The following is a 14,296-nucleotide window of genomic DNA, read 5'->3' as shown; positions in this document are numbered from 1 at the left end:
ACCAACCAAGCAACATATCCAACTACTGACTTATTTTTTTAAATTGTTGACAGTATTACAAATGTCCCCCATTCACCCCCAAATCTTGTTTGCATTAAATGACCAGCTCAAACATTATTTTCCCTGTAATGTGGGACCACTCATAAAAAATACAAGGAAGAAACTCTATTATTCTATATACTCTGAAGTCAGTCACCTTACTCATACATAAGAACTGTAATTAGCCAAATTATTTATCTATTAACTTTCTTAGAACATGAAATAATTTCTAATAATTTCTCTGTGGTATAAAACAAATTGTATTATTAATATTTTTCTAAATTATATAATATATTTTAAAAAAAGATATTACCCTACTAAATTAAATCACATTTAGTAATTATGAATTAATTCTTTTTAGACTCTCAGCAGGTAGCTATGGGGATTACAAAATTGTATAAAATGCCAGACAATATAGTCTCCATATTAAATAAAGCTAACTGCATTTCCATCATATTTATCTCAAATATTTCACTTGGTTCTTTTCTTTTTCTTAAGAAATTTGCTACTACAATGTCCTGAGGTAGGACACACAAACTTGTAAACTCTCTGTTCATCTAGCAATTTGTTAGCAATGGGCTAAATATAGATTTTTTATCATCTAGGAATATATGTTTTGTGTGTGTGTGTGTGTGTGTGTGTTGATTTTTTGCCTATTCTGTATTTAGGCCGATGTTCTATTTATATCATTATTGCATTAGAATTTAATAACATTATTATTTTTAATTCAAAATTAAGTATTCCTTATATAATAATACTTTGTTATGAATTACTGTAGAATACAGCCACCTCATTTAGTGACATAATTTTGGAGATATTTTATCCCTCAGTTTTTTTATATGAAATCCTTAGAAACCAACAAAGAAAAACAAACCAAAATAAGCCTCAGAATGTATTAGTTCTAAAATATAATCTTAAGAATAAATGAATCTCCAATTATGAAAATCCCGTAAGTTCTTATATTGTGGTTAACTCGTGTCAACGATTGTTCTATCTGACTAGTAAAAAAGAATCATGTCCATATGTTATGAAAAGTGACTCTCTCATCCGTTACAAGTATAGCAGTAAGAGTTCTGACTCAGTAAGAATCAGATGGCCTACTCAAATTTGGATAATTGGTGATAAATTTCATAAAAGAACTATTTACAAAGGTGTAAGGAAGAGTATCATAGTATCCTTGAACTAATAATAAGTGATCTTTTACCATTCTAACTGCATACTTGGAGCAGAAATAGTTACTGGGGCCAAGAAAGTAGATTTGGATTTAGAGATGGATAATTGCAAGGAGTAGTCACCTTCTGTTATGGGACATGGCTAGTAGTGACTTGGATGGGAAAAAATTCCAGGCAATAAAAAATTTGTCAACCTCATTTTCCTCCCTCCTTCTGATCTTTTGGAGTTTCTGAGTGGCCAAACCTAATTTAAAATAAAAGGAAGAGATATGGAGACTTCCAAGGGCAGATAATAGAGAAGTGAGGAAAATGGCGAATCTGGAAGGGTATGTGGAAAATGTACAAAACAGAAGTCAGCAAAAGAACGCAACCTTCAAAACTCCATAATTATACTTTAATTACTACTTCAAGGCAACTTTCCAAGTTAAAAAGACGATTAAACAAGTTTCACGTCAAGCCATATAAAATTGCCGATATCCAACAATTTTGACTTGCAAAGGAGATAATTTCAGGTTACATAAAATGATATTTATTACATACTTTCTATAAGCTGAGCACTGTTATCAGACCTTTACATGCTTCCAGTTATTTAATGTCCCCCAAATGCCAAGAGTCTGGTCCTGATAGGATCCCAATTTACAGATGAGAAAGGACACAAATAAGCTAAATAACTCACTCATGGCTAAGCAGGTACCACTTGCAAATTAATTAACCCTACCTTTTAGTATATTTCCTAAGAGTGGATACTGTCACAATAATCACAGTAATAGTCATAATTTTTATGAATGCTTATTATGTGCCTGACACAGCTCAAGGTTTTTGTTTGCATTAATAATTAAAATAATTTCATGCAAAATTTGAATGTAATCTATTTGTAACTGTTTTTTTCTTATACCAGATAATGTGCAGTTAATACTGCAAAATGTTGGTGCATATGTATTACATATAGTGATGTTCAATTTTTTTATATTTCAAATAATTAATAATATAAACACCCATTAAATTATAACCAGATTTACCAAATTTGGGTATTTGGGCATTTAATTTTTTTTAATAGATTGTTTTGAGAGAGAAAGGGAGAGAGAGAGAGAGAAACAGAGAGAGTTTGTGAGAGAGAAAGATTGATTGAGTCTTATATATGCCTTGACCAAGGATTGAACCTACAACCTGGGAATATCAGGATGATGTTCTAAGGACCTGAGCTATTTAACTGAGCACATAAATTCTTACTGTCTCTAATAGTTTTTAAAAAAAATTAAATTTATTGAATGACATTGATTAATAAAATTATATAGGTTCCAAGTGTATAATTCTATGATACATCATCTGTATATTGTGTTGTGTGCCCACCACTCAAAGTCATATCTTCTGTCACAATATATTTGACCCCCTTCATTTCCAGTTTAAAATACAGACATTTAGGAGCCAGGTTCCCCATTCTCTCTGGGTTAAAATGAATGCCTTGGGACTCTAAGTATTTCCGAGGGTGACTGGGGGATCAGCATGACCACCACCTGCTCTCTGTGGCCCCTGCTACATTTTGCAGTTAGGCTTAGCTTGAGGTGTTTGACAGGCATGCCTTGACACATTTGCACCATGTCTCACCATGGCATTCTGATATGAGATTTATGTATGTTGCATTGTTCTCTTCCTGCTTACAGCTCAGAAGTTCTTTACTTCCTTTTGTCATCATGCAAAGATTTGCTTTCATTTCCCAGTGTCTCCATATCTATCCCTCTAGATATCTTCTTTAGCTTCAGCTATGCTAAAATCCAGTTGTCATGAAAGTCTAGTGCCATATGGGATGGAGAGGATCTCTAGAAAGATCTAATCTTTTGAGGCGATGTACTGAGATTCTCCAAACCTGTTTAAAGCTATCACTCCTGTGGTTCATCTTTGGATAGAAGCAGGTGAAGACAGACATTCATGCTTCTTCTCTTACCCTGATGCTGTTCTTGTGCTTTCCAAACCTTTCTTCCTGTTTGCTGGATAATATCTTGTTTAATTTTGGGTGAAAGGAAGGATATTAACTATAGTACATGATTATTCATTCTATGTATACCTTTATGCTCAGACCTCTAAATTCCATTCTTTAAATTGAATTCTAGATTTTGCAATTCAGCATTTGCAAATCAATTAACCTTGGCTTTTAGAGTATTTCCCAAGAGTGAATATTAACAATCATAATAATAGTCACCAATTTTTGTGAATGCTTACTATCTGTCACTGTTCAAGGGTCACATTTTCATTCGTTGATATTCAAAGTAATATTACGCTTAATATATTATTATAATCCTATTGGCTTGCAATCTTAGGAGTTTTCCTGGTGGTCTGACACTGGGCCCTATACATAAAAGATAAGGAGAGGTGGGAAAAAGAGGCAGGCTACTCTAAATTGGTAAGTAGCAGGTTTAATACACAAGAGAACTTACAACAAACAAGGTTTTGTTGAGGGTCCACAGAATAGATCTCTGCATTACCCTTTCAGAATCTTCATTGTTTATATAAAGGCCTTAATTGGGTTCAGTCACGTATACCATCCAGAAGGTCTCAACAACACATTGTTGTCTTAAGGCTGTAGCTCCAACTATAAGACCATTGGGCAGAATGTACATTTCAAGGATAGGGAGGGGTGAGGAGCCTCTTATTGCCCGACTCCAGTTTGCAGGTCAACTGTTGGTCATATCCTCTCAATGACCTCTTCCAGCAAATTCATGTTGCACAGAAAAAACATGAGAAAGGATGGCAAGTGACTTGTATAAGTAAAATAATATAATCAAAATTTGAACTAAGTATTCTTAGAGAAGGGGGAGCACCAGGTGGATTTTAAAATTGTTGCTGGACAAAGAAGATAGAGGGAACCAATCAGAAAGCAACCCTGGTAGACAAAGAACAGGCTATGGGTAAATATAAAACCCCTAGACAAGTGAGCCTTAGTGGCAACCCGTTATTGGAACTCCTCCTCATGCAGGGATTTTGTATCTACTTATAATAAACTAGAGGCCTAGTGCACAAATTTGGGTACCAGTGGGGTTCCTTAGCCTGGCCTGTGGGATCAGGCCAAAACCCACTCTCTGACATCTCCTGAGGGGTCCCAGATTGCAAGAAGGTGCAGGCCAGGCCAAGGGACCCCACCAGTGCACAATTGGGGACAGGGAGAGATGCAGGAGGTTGATCAGCCAGGGAGGGACCAGGCGAGGGCTCCAGGGTGTGCCCATCTTGCTCAGTCCCGATCAACCAGACCCCAGCAGCAAGCTAACCTACAGCTCAGATCATCTGCCCCCTGGTGGTCAGTGCACATCATAGCGAGCTGTTGAGCAGCCTTAGCATATCATTAGCATATTACGCTTTGATTGGTTGAATGGCCGGCTGGTCCACCAGACACTTAGCATATTAGGCTTTTATTATATAGAATTTTCATGTTTTCTGGTCTGCAAATTTTATTCTTCAAGCTTATGAGACAGGATCCAGGAAGAATATTGGTTGGCCATTTGGGTATCAAAATGACTACTTTCCAGGTCACAAATATGTTGTGGAACACATTATATAGCAAACAGAACAAAACAAAAACCTGGTTACATGAAGAATACCAACTAGAGGACAAACTGGTAGAGGAGGACAAACTGGTAAAACTACACAAGCAAGGGGAAGGTTGGATAGCATAAGCCTCTGTTGCAAACACCATGCCTTTTTCCAGAACTGTTTGGATGTATACAAATCAGGAGCATTTTTGTAGTATTGAATCCAGTCCAAGTTGTGTTTTGCCTTAACTTGCCATAGAGAATCCTAACTGATGAGCCTGAAACAGAAGAATGCCAAGTTTATGAGGAAAAACAGTATCCAACAGACCAAGTAGATATTAGCAAACCACAGGGAAAAGAAACAGAGCCAAATTTGCATGTGAGTGTGAATGAATTGCCTACTGCCTTCTCTGTGACTTGATCACAGTGCAAACATTTTTGCAAGTGAGTGGTAGTTGTGTTCAAAGACGTGCATGCTGATGGATAGAATGTTTGTTAGTGGAAGTGTGTGCAACATAATCAGTGAGGGACAATAAGTAGACAAACATGTGTTCCTTTGAAACAGGAAGGTTCAGTTCATTGAGGATTTTTACCAAACCATCTGCTATGTCATTGTGTTTTATTTTCTTTAGTGTGATTATAAAAGATGCAAAAGGGCTAAATAAAAAATGGGTGGTTTAATGGAAAAGTGAAAAAAGATGAAAAAGTCATGATGAAAATGCAGTCACTCAGAGAGCAGAGAATAGACATATAGGCCGATGATGGTAATGAGAATATATTGCATTCATTTAAAGTCCTTGTGGGACATCCATGTGCCAAATTTTGATGGACAGTAATAAGGGTGCTTTATGATTCCAGGTAAGAGGAGACATATCTAAAGATGGTCAACATTCAGAAGACTGTTGAAACAGGATGGATGATTGAGAAAATCTATGGAAAGTGAGAAGGAGCAAAGAAGAGTGCTGGTAATAAAACATTGAAAAATAACTACATTGAACTTTAAAATGAAGAAGTAAAACCTTTATAGAGAATAAAGACGGAGAGAGAGAGAGAAAAGAAAAGCTAGTAAACTCAGACAAGAAAGTCAGGTGTCAAATATTCTAAACAATGTAAGTGAGGTGAGAGTGGGAGGGAAGACAGTGGGTTTGTTAATTAGTTGGATGTTGGTGAACATTTGACAGCAGCTTCAATCCAGTGGTAAATGAGTAGTGCAATCTTAGATGTGCAAATAACAATGAGAAAATAGACCCAAAATGGTACTGAGTGCAATTATGCTTTCCAAAAGTCTGTGAAAGGACAAGATGATATAAACTAGCTCAGACAGTGAAAATGGGACCACATTTCACAGAAATAAGTTAAACCCAAAGGAGATACTTATAGGCATAAAGGGAAGAAACAGTGAAGGGAAGACAGAAGATAAAGAAGGGTCAATCAGTGCAATCTGGAGATGGGACAGGATTGCAATAAGAATTCAGAAGAAAGCAGAACAGCTGCTGATCATAACAGCATAATCAACATCCGGAATGTCATTTGAAAACCACCACCACCAAAAACAACAAAATTAGTCTTATGTTCCCTTTTCTTTTCCTTATGGAAGATTGCAACTATAGGTAATAATACAGAAATATTTTATTTTTGAATATTGTATTAGCACAGACTTCTGTTAAAAAAATTAAACTCAAATTTAAAATGTAAATGACATCTCTATAATGTCATTTTAAAAATTTATATAAAACTTGTCTTAATTATGAATAAAGCAATAAATCATTGCATTAATTAGTGTGATTTCTAGAAATAGTTTTACAGACTCTTACAACTAAATAAAATATTGTGAAGGGCTCTGTCATTACTTTAATTTTAATAAACATTTTAACATTGTTCTCCAAACCCACATGCCAAATTATGGATATTTTTATGTTTATGCAATCTGAGAAAACACACAGTTATTTTGATCATTAATTATTTTTTCTCTGAGAAATTATTATAAAGTTTTTAATGTCTTGAATCAAATTTTAATTCCAATGTTGCTTTCATGTAAATTCAAATACTGTCTTTACAAGTCTCTAAACTACAATAAAATGCAGAATACAATGAACTTGAGGAATTAAAGCTTGAATCAATAATTTGAAATACCAATTGTTAATTAAGGTGACAAACCGTGCAGGCCAGGTGATTTACTATTTTACTAGACACTTTTAATTTTAAATCTGTAATTGTGGTTCCACATCTGCTAATAAAGATATGAGAAAGCAGTGGTTTCAGTCACACTTACAGGGGTGTTAAATCACGGCCCTTGAGAGGTCTGATGTTCTGGCTTCTAATATACGTCAGTATTGATCGTCTTGAAGGCAAGGCAGCATTCCCATTTTCTAATCATGCTTAGAAATCTATAAACATTTAAATATCTTCTAAATTAGACACTATTGGTTTCCTTGGCATTTTCACTCTCAATGACTAATGAATGTCAAGAATAAGGAGATCATTTCCAGGTAATTACTGAAAGTAAACTGATTTATTAGGCTATAACTTATAATACAGAAATGGAATGGGCAGTACATGATTCCACCATTCTAAGAGTTTAGGAAGTTCTTTATCAGAAAATCAATAAAACCTTGCAGATCTGCAGTGCTATTTGAATCTGAGTTCTCTGTAGCTATATAAATAATGTATTAGATATCATAAAGTTATACCTCAGATAATGTTTAGAGCCAACAAATAATTTTACATAGTTTCGAATAAATACATACAGGCTAGGGATTAATAATTAGAATACACTTCAAAACTTTATTGTTTCCCCAATCACTAAAATCGCCTTTGTAATAAGCTCTTAAAGAGTATGAGTAACAGCCACATTCTACTTTTCTCTAGTCCTAGCTTTACACAGGCAATCTTATTATTTTAAGTTATCTTTTTCCTACAGGTAGCAATGCATCATCAATCACTCTAATCTTAATCGAATTATTTTCCCAGATTACATCCCAGGTGAGGCATGGAGTTTTAATTTTTTAGGGGAATGTGCATCTTTGCTCTTTCATTATCTCTGTCCTCATAGGCAGATGATGAAACAGACTTACTATTTTAACAAATTCGAAATCTTACTGAGAAGTTGTGAAGAGGGATGTTTTCTACTTTCTTAACTCTCATAAAATAATCAGTAAACTTCTTTATTATTATTATTCATAATCAGTAAACTTCTTTATTATTATTATTCATAATAATAAATATTCTGAAATGACGGTTGGTAAATTAAGGTAATTTTGTCTTGTTGCAAGAAAAAGAGAGTGTTAACATGAAATGGAAAATGTAAGAATTATAAATAGCCTGCCAAGCCAGCATAGCCACCAGGATGTATATATGTATTTTTTAAGAACACAATATTTTCACTTTTCCTCAACTTTTTTTTCCTTCCATCAAAACCAAGCTAATTCCATGGTCAATTGTTTTAGTGACTCCCTTGTATATATTAACTACAACACTCTTCATTAATTTTGATATACAGCTTGGTTATACCCTAATCCTAGTGAGATAACTCTGCTAATTCAGTCCTGAATCTAAGCAGTGACATAACTCAAGAAAAATACATAACCATGCTACCTGATCTCATTTTAAATTCTCTCTAGACCTTAAAGAAAATTCATTTTTTATATTTTTCCTGCTCCTTTAAGTGACTATTCTGCATCTTTCCTGCTCTTTACAAATGCTTTTCATCTCCCCTCTCAGACTCACATTTAGCTGATGAACTGGCTTCTGAATTCGCTAAGAAATGAAGTCCAATCACCTGTCCTCACATCGATGTATCTATTAACATTTATGTTCAGCCTTCACTCCGGTTAGTTTGTCAAAGGCCAACCTCTCCACTAATGTACTGTTGCAAAACCCACTCACCAAGGCTGGTCTCTATATAATATGCTTATACACAGAAAAAGACTCCTTTTCCTGTGAGTGGATTCAGCCCTCTGGTGAGGGTATAATTATGACAATAAGTACAAATTAAATAACAGTATCCACTTTCCCACTGGACTCAGTGACTCTATGAACTACACATCTCTAAGAAGGGGCCCTGTCTCTCTTTAATATACAAATATAATGCAGTATGGAGAACCAAGTTTTACATGTTACTCTTACTATCTTCACTATCTTTTTTTAAAAAAAAATTAATTGATTTTAGAGAGGAAGGGAGAAGGAGAGAGACACAGAAACATCAATGATGAGAGAGAATCATTAATTGGCTGCCTCCTGCATGCTCCCTACTGGGGATTGAGCCCACAATATGGGCATGTGCCCTTAACCAGAATTAAACCCGGGACCCTTCAGTCCATGGGCCAACACTCTATCCACTGAGCCAAATCAGCTAGGCCCTAGCTGCTAGAGCAACACCATTCTTATTTTAAGTAATGTAAATGGTATTTTTAAATTAGTAATAATATATATTTAACATGTACTATATTATAGACATTGTAATCAACATATGTTAATCCATGTAAGCCACACAATAATTCATACTAGTTATCAGAAGGCATTAATATTACAATTTTACAGTAAAGTAGGCATTAAAGCATTAAATAACTTTGTCAGAGTTCTGTATATGATGAGTTGTAAAGAAGAAATTCAAACATAAGACTATCTAATGCCACAGAGTCTCTATGTTCTTAACATTTTGTTAGACCTAACACAACTGTATTGAAGTTATTTATTGAAAAAAAACAAAGTCATTCATGTTCAATAAATCAAAAAATTGTTAACATTTCAATGTATGTCTTTCTAAATTTATGTTTGACTACATAATTTATAATATGGTGATAATACATATTATTTTGTGACAAGTCTTTATACTTAATTGAATATTTTCAATTTTTCAAACTGATTAGATATTTCTCTCGTATTTTCATGTCATTCCATTGTATGAATGTGTGATAGAGTCAATAATTTCCTGTTTTTGACAACTTTTTTTTACTATAAGTATTATGATTAATGATTTTCTTGTACTTACAACTTTGTTCACTTGCATTTCTTATCATGTTATTGGAATAACTCACTCTATTAAAATTATTTCATCAGTTCATGCATGTTTCTATAGCTTTCTAAATAAATTTCTAAAGTGTTACCTGAAATGTATTACCAGTTTAAACAACAGTATATGACTTCTTACTCTATGTATTTATGTAATACAAAACAACGTATTATTATTTGCTTTGTGGAGTTGTGCTTATTTCTGCTTGGTAATAGAATCACAATATCAGATCAAAAGTGAGAGAAAATATCATCATAAGATTATATGCCATCTATGGGTTTTTTTGTGCTTTTTGAAATGTGCTATTTCTTCTTTTCTCCTATCTGCCTCAAACTTTGCCTTATTGATTTGTAAATGCGGCTTAACAGTGAGAATGTTATCTTTTTACTTGATACATAATTTGTGAATCTTATTATCCTGTAAGTTTGTAAAAACACCATTGTGCTTTTACTTTCATCTATGTTGTTTTGTAAACTGGAGAATTTTATGTGGACATATATTTTGATGTCTTATTTTTATGCCTAGAAAGATATTCTTAATTGTAAAACAAGATTGAAAGACTATTTCATTCTAGTATTCTTATGAATTTTGCTTTTATTTCTCCAATCTAACTGGAATTTTTTTACCTTTGAAGTATTAGACCAGGCACTGACATTTTGGTTCTAAGTAGGTCTAAATAGTGCTTCCAGCTCCAATCATTAATAATTTTTACCCCCACTAGGAATTCCAATCACGTTTTCTGACCTGACACCCTCCTCTTGCTTACTAATTATTTGGAGATTTAGTTCTCTTTGCCTTTCTGAGAGGGAAGGCACCATGGCACCTTGCACTTGGCCTATGCTGGCTAATCAGGCCCCACTCCTGGAATTTAGGAATTGGCTCTTGGTTATTGAGTCAACTTACTAAATGTTAGCCAAGGAAATCATAGGGCTGGGGAAACCATCTTTTACATGAAGAAGTTGACCTACAGAGAACGAAAGAAACATAAATAATGCCTACAAAGAAGTGGTGATGGATTTCACGTCTCAAGGAGAGAGAGCAAATGAGGGAAAGCACCTGATAGGGCTCCTTTGGATGTTTGGGACGTTTACCATTTGTTGGGAGGAAGGCAGCAGTGTTTGCAGAGGCGGATGTTGATATTCAGTGGTAAAGAGATGGGCCGCACTACATGCCTGTCTACTAGGTTTTGGCAAACTATTGAATCCCTTCTGTGCTCACTTCAGTATCTCAGAAGCTGGAAAGCTAAACACCGCCTTGCATGCAGATTCTGGTCCTAGAATTCTAGATAAGCTGTGGCGGTTTTTGTGCACGACAGGCACTGACAGGGAAACTGCTCTGATGGAAAAGGGGGCAAGACGCTCTTCCTGGCAGGTTGTGTCCGAGGCCCAGGCTGCACGCTTTCCCCGGAGGTTTCTGTTTCCGGCACTGAATCCGGATTGATATAAATATTTTTAACATATACTAGCATGTATATCAATAGGTTTAAAAATTTTCCTCTTTTTCAAGGAGAAATATTGGCATCATAGGTCTAGATAAATAACATTTTTATAGGTGATAAGAAATATAATTGCTATTGATACATAAACAGATATAATTAATATGGAGATGAATATAGATAAGAGTATGGACATAGGTAAAGTGATAGTTATAGATAGTTGTACTCTCTCCATGGTCATAAAATATAAGATTTCAGCATTTGAAAGTCTACTCTAGAGCATCCTAATATCAGTATATAGTTACAGTATATCAAAAGGCTTATTTTATTTCAAAATGTGAAAATAAATATCCTAAGGAAACATTTATAATGCATTCATTATTTAACTCCCAATTATGCATTATGTAGTATGACCATGAAATTATGGATTATATATCCACATATCTACAATTTTTTAGGAAGTCATTACACAATTTCCTAAATCACATGACAATGTTCCAGATAATATTCCATGGCAATATTTTAGAATTTGATGACATAAAGCTGAATAAAACATCTTTAATTTTCATGGATTTCTTTAACCTCATTTCAAGATTCTAATGTCAAACCTAAACATGAGACATTGTAGCAGTTGACTCAAGCTGTCCAGTGGATTTGGAGTTGCCTTTAGCAATGGCATATCTCTTGTGGGTTGATTGGCTGTCATTGCCATGGATGCCATTTCTTTTTCATATCTTGAACTTCTGAAAATGTCATATATTTTGTTTCAGAAAAAAGGATATTTTTATCCTTTTCAAATTAAGACATGTTAGTTTAATTTTAAAAGACATATCTAGAGTTATAAAACATTTTAATGAAATTCTACATGTTTGATAGTTATTAAAAATAATATGGTTTTAAAAAATATGTTTTTATTGATTTGAGAGAGAGGAAGAGAGAGGAATAGAGAAATGGAAGCATTGATGAGAGAGAAACTGATTAGGCATGTCCTGCATGTCCCCTACTGGGAAATATGTGGATTTATAAATATCTATGCATCACCTATAATTTTGAAGTTTATAATAGTATTTTAACCAGGTCTATATATACAGATATACAATGATACAGTTATGTTAAAAATGCTTTGCTTCAAGAAGGAGCAATTAAAAAATTTTTACGTATTATTTTATTATATACTAGGGGCCCAATGCACGAATTTGTGCACCTTGAAAGGAACTGTGGGTCACAAGGCTGTGGTGAGCACAGGGGCGGGTCTCGGCCCATTTTCTGCTCCCCTACCCAGCCCCTCCCGCCATGGCCCCTGGTTCCCTATCTGCCAGCAGCCCCATTCCTGCTGCTGCTGCTCCCATGTGTTGAAGGTGGCACCAGCCCTGCTCACACCCGCTGATGGCGCCGAGTGATCAGGACCAGCGCCAGCAGCAGGTGTGAGCACCAAGCAGCACTGCTGCATACGGGAGCAAAGAATTTTCAGTAACCACCAGAGGCTCACTCCAATGACAGTGACTGGCACCCCTCCTAGGTCTGGCGTCCTGTTCACCTGCTCCATCATCCTGCCATGGCCGAAGCCTGCCATGTTCCACTCACGCCCCCTGGTGATCAGTGCACGTCATAGCGACCTGTATGCTTGTTCAGTTGTTCTGCCATTCAGTCTATTTTCACATTAGGGTTAATATATATATATATAATAGATTTCAGAGAGGAAGGGAGGGGGAGAGAGAGAAACATCAATTATGAAAGACAATCATTGATCAGTTGCCTCCTGCACGCCCCACACTGGGGATCAAGCCCGTAACCGGGGTATGTGCCCTGACCAGGAATCAAACCATGACTTCCTGGTCCATGGGTATATGCTCAACCACTGAGCCACCCGGCCAGGCTCATTTAAGACATTTCTTTTGACAAAGTGAGTCAGGCTTACACTATTTTATTCAGCATGTGTGACATGCAAAAGATTTGAATTTCACTTCATAATGGAAATATTCAAAATTTAGTGCAAAAGATGGTATTAAAACCATTGTAAGATAACTTTGTGATGGCTTTTCTCACAAAGCTAATTCTTCAAACTCCTTAAAACTACAACATCTATGATGGATTCAGAACTTAAATACTTTTATTGTTGTTCTTTCTGTGATTGCTGTTTTGGTATGCAAATAATAGTAATACATATGTTGTGTATGTATGTGTGTGTTTAAATATATATGTATATACTATATATAAATGCTTTATTAGCAAATTTAAATTACTACTTGAGAGATAATACAATTAGTTGTGCTTACGTTCTAAATAAAATTTTTATTTATGCAAATCTAAGACATTAGAGGAAAAGAAAAATGTTGCCTAAAATTACACCTTCTCACAGAAAAGATTAGGTGGCAACTACTTGCCAAAGTAATGTAAGAAAGAAAATGTGGTTTAAATTTTCATATATTAATTTTGGTGACAAACTGTGTTTTACATGTTTATATCTCAATATTACCTCTTGAATGGAGAAGTCAAATTACTGAGTACTGAATTCATATCTCCAAAATGTAGTTAATAAGTCCCCTCCCCCTTTTAGATAATAGTATTCTGTGTCCACATTGGAATGGAAACAAATATTACTAAAATAATATTGTATTTATTTTTAAAGATGATGACATGGCAGAGTTTAGTATATTGGCCATGAAAAGATGGCTAGTAGTGGGAATTTAATATTTTGATAGGGAATGTGAAAAACTTCCAAATGCTAACAGAAAAAAAAATTCACTTAAATCTTTTAGATGAATAATTGTATCATCCAGAATGGTATCTTTGTAAAAATTTGATATCTTTCAAAATTTGGATTACTGAATATTCTGTGACCTCTTTGTTAACTAGTTTATGTAATTCACAAAAAGTTGGTAATACATCTGTAATACTAATTATATCCTAGATCAAGATTAAAAAAATATTTTTCCAGCTCCTTCTGACTAGGATTCTTATTTTGTAAGTATGCCTTAGATTACACAAAAGAATGAAAAATCAGAGTTTTTGTCAAAATTAATTGAAATTATAGACTTCTGGGTTGAAATTTCATTGAAATTTGTTTTGAAAACAATGTGAAATTCTGTAGCTAACTAAAAAGCATGAAAGACAAAAT

General features: G+C 34.6%; 1 protein-coding gene and 1 pseudogene across 3 annotated transcripts in view; one reads left to right on the top strand and one right to left on the bottom strand.

Annotated features, from left to right (window-relative positions):
- LOC102263125 overlaps positions 1 to 5,153 on the top strand; it is an 83,958-nt pseudogene extending 78,805 nt beyond the window's left edge.
- The window catches only part of CDH18 (cadherin 18, type 2), a 686,463-nt gene that overhangs the window by 616,335 nt on the left and 55,832 nt on the right, over positions 1 to 14,296 (bottom strand). The gene's annotated exons all lie outside the window — the stretch shown is intronic.

This window comes from Myotis brandtii, unplaced genomic scaffold, assembly GCF_000412655.1.
Source record: "Myotis brandtii unplaced genomic scaffold, ASM41265v1 scaffold440, whole genome shotgun sequence".
Taxonomy (NCBI): Eukaryota; Metazoa; Chordata; class Mammalia; order Chiroptera; family Vespertilionidae; genus Myotis; species Myotis brandtii.
The sequence above is the reverse complement of the archived record's forward strand: the minus strand, read 5'-3'. Positions and strand labels throughout refer to the sequence as shown.